Source organism: Podarcis erhardii, assembly GCF_964252035.2.
Source record: "Podarcis erhardii genome assembly, chromosome: 7".
In the NCBI taxonomy this organism is placed as follows: Eukaryota; Metazoa; Chordata; class Lepidosauria; order Squamata; family Lacertidae; genus Podarcis; species Podarcis erhardii.
Window position 1 is genome coordinate 60,947,931 of NC_138511.1, and position 6,000 is coordinate 60,953,930.

A 6,000-nucleotide genomic window follows, 5' to 3' on the forward strand; every position below is an offset into this window, starting at 1 on the left:
TTTGGAAGGCAACAGTTGACTTTCAAGCATTTTAAGAAGGCAAGATTAAAAATAACCCATAAAACTAAGTTTTATATCATAAATCACTTTTTAAATGAAAGCCTTTAAACAGTTTAGGGACACCACTCTGGAGCCTCTGATCATACTGAAATTAAGTTTGCTCTTTAATACTAACTCTCTCCGATAAACCATTTTAACGCATTAACATTTCAGTCATCCAAGTAACATTCATAATACAAGCACTCACTGAAATGCGAAAGTTCAGCTAGCAGACCCCCAAGATTGGCAGCATTTAGGCAATTATCATTCTGTTTTTCAATTCTGAAGATGAGATGTTCACATTTTTACCCAGTGGGGAATTTGAGCTGCACTTTACCACCTCCTAAAATGCAGTTCTTTTAAGCTAATATTATTCAAAAGGCAGTTGGCGGCCCTTAGCCTATTTGTTTGATTGTGCTGGAGCATGACACTGAATTTTGCCTAAAGCAAAAACATGAAACGAAATTTGGTGAGAATGTCCAAGGGATTTCAAGGGAAGCGCCAAGAGTAGAGAAGACCAGGGCTGTTCGTAGTGGGATTTGAAATAAAAGCCCTGAAGCTGGATCAGGCCCAGGCCAGCATTATGTTTCCAAGGTGACCAGTCAGATGACTCTGGTAATTCCCCAAGCAAAACAAGAGGGCAACAGCCACCTGCAACATCCCAGAGTTGCTATCAAGTTTTGCCTGAAGGAAGCTGAGGCACATTTTGAAATATGCATAAACAAACGATTTATTTCCATGTGCTTTTATTTTAATTCCTGCCTTTAATGTTGTTTACGCCTTTTTTACTGCTGTTATATCAGTCTTTTTTTATCAGTCTGGAAAAGTCCATTTATTATTTTGAGTGTTGCTTTATAACAAAAGCTGTTTAGAAGTGTCGTAAGATTTATAGTATAAGTGAAATAAACAAATGCAGCTCATTCTCAACCTTTATGGAAAATGAACCTGAGTGTGTTTAAAGCCTGAATTTGTGAAATTCAGCCTTTGCTAACCTGGTGCCCTCCAGATGTTTTGGAGTATAACTCCCATCAGCCCTTGCCAGCCCAAAGCTGTATGCCAAAGTTGGCAAAGGCTGGATTGTAACAGTATTTGCACATTTCCCGCCATGTGCCTTTTCCCTTCTTCACCTCTACTTTCAAAACTTGGCTTGGGAACTTCTTGGAGAAGAACCTGCCTTATGTTTCTCTGTAATATTACTAGTTATATAAAGACTACCACTATTATTATTTTTTTAAATAGTGTACTATCAAATACCAGAACTGAATATCAAATGCCACTCCAAAATTTCATATTTGATTCATATTTTGACAAATATTTAAATATCTAGTGAATATTTCATAGCAACAGTCACTGAGGAGAAATTTCTGAGCTCAGATTCATTGACCATTGACATCATAGGCACTACAAATCACACATTCTTGTTTTTGGGTCAAATCTGACCTTCTCCATATGACCGACAACCTTCTCCAGCAATTAGTTTGGCTAAAATGACAAGTTTAAGGGGTGGAGAGAAAGAAGATAATTAATATCTGAGGGAGGTCAAGAACCCTGAATGTGTGTGTGCCACCACTACAGCTAGCGTCACATTTTATGTGTGTGACTCCTCATAAATTTTTATCCTGTCAGTAAAGTCTCCTGTTTTAAATGGTATTTAGATTTTATATCCCACATTTTACAAGTAATAAAAAGCGCAATGGCTTTGGGGGCTCTTTAAGCACCACAGATAATGAGGGGAGAATGGGAGAACTGCCAGAAATAGAAACTCCCTCTTCTTCTCCTCAGCCCACTCCCCTAACTAGGCCTCAAACAACTGTGAGGTGAAGGAGAACTTTCATGGCTGTCAAAGATGGAGTGGAGTATGGAGTAAAAGGGCACAGGGCATCCAAGAACTTGAGCAATGAAAAAAGTCCTTAGGAGAAATAGGAGCAACATGGGTGTTTGGTGTTCCCCCCTTTCCATTCCTACAAGCCGCATATCTGAGGAGACCAACAGATGTTGTTTTCTTCACACAGGCTCTAATTTACAGTAGTAACCAGGAAAGAAGAGGAAAAATGGGGGAAGAAAAGTGTTTACACAAAGGATTTTGTGTCATTTGCTCAGCCAACTGTTGCAGCCAGTGCTTTCTCACCATGCAATTTTTGTTTTCCTTTTAAAATGAATTAAAACCTCACCCTGTGCATTCATCATTTTCACTGAATACTGGGTGTGGAGGGTAGCCACATGGATGACTTTCAGGGAAATCCCAACCTGAATTGGGCCAGAATCCAAATTTCTACTCAAAAACCAAAGACTCCAATGATCCCTCTAGTCCAGAAGTGTAGCCAGCCAGATGCCTCTGACATGCTTGCAAACAGGTTGTGAATGTACCCCCCCCAAAAAACCAGCAAAATAAACCCACAAAAACACCACCAGTCTTTAGGGGTCCAGAGACATTTGGGGAATTGTTTTCTAAAAGGAAAATAAAAAACATAGAATTAACTAAAACAAAACAAATTCCTTCCAGTAGCACCTTAAAGACCAACTAAGTCAGTTCTTGGTATGAGCTTTCGTGTGCATGCACACTTCTTCAGATACCAAAACAAAACAAATTCCTTCCAGTAGCACCTTAAAGACCAACTAAGTCAGTTCTTGGTATGAGCTTTCGTGTGCATGCACACTTCTTCAGATACCAAAACAAAACAAATTCCTTCCAGCAGCACCTTAAAGACCAACTAAGTCAGTTCTTGGTATGAGCTTTCGTGTGCATGCACACTTCTTCAGATACCAAAACAAAACAAATTCCTTCCAGTAGCACCTTAAAGACCAACTAAGTCAGTTCTTGGTATGAGCTTTCGTGTGCATGCACACTTCTTCAGATACCAAAACAAAACAAATTCCTTCCAGTAGCACCTTAAAGACCAACTAAGTCAGTTCTTGGTATGAGCTTTCGTGTGCATGCACACTTCTTCTGAAGAAGTGTGCATGCACACGAAAGCTCATACCAAGAACTGACTTAGTTGGTCTTTAAGGTGCTACTGGAAGGAATTTGTTTTGTTTTGACTATGGCAGACCAACACGGCTACCTATCTGTAAATAGAATTAACTAGCTGAACTCTACTTATCAAGAAAGTTGCAGTGGAATATGAGAAGCCAACTGTCGCTGGATCAGGTCAAAGGCTCATCTAGTCCATCTGGTGGTGACCAACCAAATCCTAATAGAAAGCCCACAAGTAGGACTTGAGGGCAACAATACTGTCCCCATTTGGGATTTCCAGCAATTAATATTCGAAAGCACACTGCCTCCGAGGGAGAAGATAGCCTTCATGGTTAGTAACCATTTATTGCCCATGAATTTGTCTCATCCTCTTTTGAAGTCTTTCAAACACAGTGTTTCTAGTATTCCCCCCCCCCAAAAAAAATTTCTGACAGCAAAGCAGTTGATTGTAAGAAGCTGGTATATCTGAAAAAGGTCTAAGATATTATTTTGCATTCCTTGTGTTTTTGTTTGTGGCAAACACATCTGAAACCTATTCAAATATTTGCAGTAAATGGAAGCGTTTCAGTGATTGGGAGCATTTGAATAACATTATTTATAATTGTTGGTCATAGAAACACATTGGAATGCGATGCATAATTAAAATGGAATAGCTTAAAAATGGTGGACTTAGGGATGATTCTCTACAAAAAGCAATTCAGACACAAAGAGAAATGGCAACATATTTTGAAGGTTATGTTGGATATTAACCTGCTTTGTGCAAAAAATTAATTTTGTTCTTCAAGGCACTACAGCAACTGCTAGCGGTCCTAGCACAGGATTTTTTCTAAATCTCATTGAATTGATTAGCCATTATGATAATGAAGTCAACAGCCATTAGTGAAGTCATAAAAAGAGGACTGTAAACTATTGATCACATAACATATATAAGGAATTCCTTGAATTATTAGAGGAAAACATTCATATTGAGGTAATTTCTAGGATAAAAAAGGCAAAGTATTATTCCTTACCATTTGATTGTACTCCACATGTTTCTCACTGTAGGCAAATGTGCCAGATTATCAGGCAGGTCCATTCTGATACTGGAAACATTTTGAGTGAGGAAAGTTTTGTAGAGTTTATTGAAACAAAACAGAAAACAAGAAGCACTTTAGCAGACGAAATCATGAACAAATTAAAACAAGACAGAACAAATATTAAAAATGCCTGAGGCCAAGGATACGGCAATGGGGCAAATATGTCTGCTGTGCACAAAGGTGCTAAAAAGCCCTTATAATAAAACAAAATGAATTTGCCAATGTCTATTATTTTACTACAATTGTTGATTTCTAACATGGCTTAGGGGCACATTACATATCATTTGCCCAGTCATCAAGATATCCTTCTTGCAGTTCCTAAGCCCGTGGGCAGCAGATTGATTTGGCTGGGCACAGAGGGCACCTGGTTACATTCTTCACTGCTGTTTACATTATGGCAATTATTTCTAAATTTGTTTCTAAACACATACGCGGGCACACACACATTTTTTATGAAAATTCATGTTTCCTTTTGTCCTTGTTTTTGGCAGTGTGTGAGTGGCCACTCTCCTTGGCTGTGAAGTCATACATGTCATAGTGTGAGATGACAATATGAAGAGGAGCCTTCTTTTCATGTACAGAATGCCTTTGCTGCAGAACCCTGCACTCAGCGTCAAGTTCCAGGCATCTGGGATTAGAAGGGAACGGTTTCTCAATTTGAGGTTGCAACTTGCAGGCCAGCCTGAACCCCAGTGCCTCTGTCTTTAGGAAGAAGGCCCTGCCTAACTTGTGACCTGTCGGGCTGACAGCAACCCATCAATCAAACATGTCATCCTCATCAAGAGTTTCACAAACCTCCTCCTCCTGTTGCTGGTGCAAAATCATTGGAGAGGAAAGCAGGCTGCTAGGAACTCTGTGTTTGTAAGACTGGCTCATGAGTTTTTCTGCTTCCCTCTTCAATATGTTTTCTTTTCTTTTTATGTAATGCTTTTCAGATTGTAGGTTTGCAGGCAGAAATTTTCTTGTTTTTAATCTGTGAACAGCACTTAGTAAATTTCAAGCACTAACATAATATTTTTAGAAGCACGAGTAATGGCTGGTGGGATGCATTTTGCTTGGTAAACACTGCTAAGTAGAAGAACACCCCCCCCCTCTCTCTCTCCCTCATACACAACAACTCTGTTTATCCAAATGTTCTGGCATGTACTTTGATGTCTCTGTGAACAACCCTTTATTTCTGAGTGCGCCAATATTTTAGATCCCACTCCGTTATCCTCTGGCAATTTGGATAAAAAAGGTGGCACTATGTACGGTTGCCAACTTTCGACCCCCTGCCTTGCCTGGTTCATGTGCCTTTAAAACAGCTTGGCATGCAGATAGTTATCAGAAATTTAAAGTGGGAAACTCTTTGCTGTTTCATCCTCAGGCTGTTAGGAAAGGTACAGGAGCAGAACCAGTAAAACAGCAGGCAACTCTTCCACCACTGGGCCTTGAATGCTCTCTTAGGTATATTGATTGAAAATGTGGCAGAAGCTGTTGCTCTTGATTACAGGGCCATGTGTGCTTACATGGTTGCTATGAAGATGAGATTCCAAGCCATCCCAACTCATTGTGAAGGTTCTATTGATGCTCTTTGACTGCCTGGACTATGTTGGAAAGGCATTTTGCCTCCATTTCAGTGATCTTTGACAGTGACTTACCACTCCTACCATTCCGATTCATGGAATATTTATTTGATTCTTACTAATTTGTGACTCCATGCACATATTATATGTCTTCTGTTTATGAATTTTGAAACAGTATAGTGTTATAAAAATATTGTCAGTATATTATTAGCTGCCATGTTGCTTGTTGTTGTTCAGAGCGTTCTGTTTTGCAACACAGGGTATTTTCTTTGGTGGTCTACATTACTGGCAGACAGAGCCGTCTTTCCCATAGGGCTTAGTGGTGCGTCGTGCCAGGGCGCCAGCC

At 39.6% G+C, this 6,000-nt stretch overlaps 1 long non-coding RNA gene across 2 annotated transcripts in view; it reads right to left on the bottom strand.

Annotated features, from left to right (window-relative positions):
* The window catches only part of LOC309346589, a 48,044-nt gene extending 42,312 nt beyond the window's left edge, over window positions 1-5,732 (bottom strand). For both annotated transcript variants that reach the window (XR_014158696.1, XR_014158697.1), the window contains exons 1-2: window positions 5,370-5,732; window positions 4,024-4,095 (exon numbers count right to left, since the gene is read on the bottom strand). This is a non-coding gene — a long non-coding RNA (uncharacterized lncRNA). The remainder of the gene's footprint in view (window positions 1-4,023; window positions 4,096-5,369) is intronic.
* Between the last annotated feature and the right edge of the window lie 268 nt (window positions 5,733-6,000).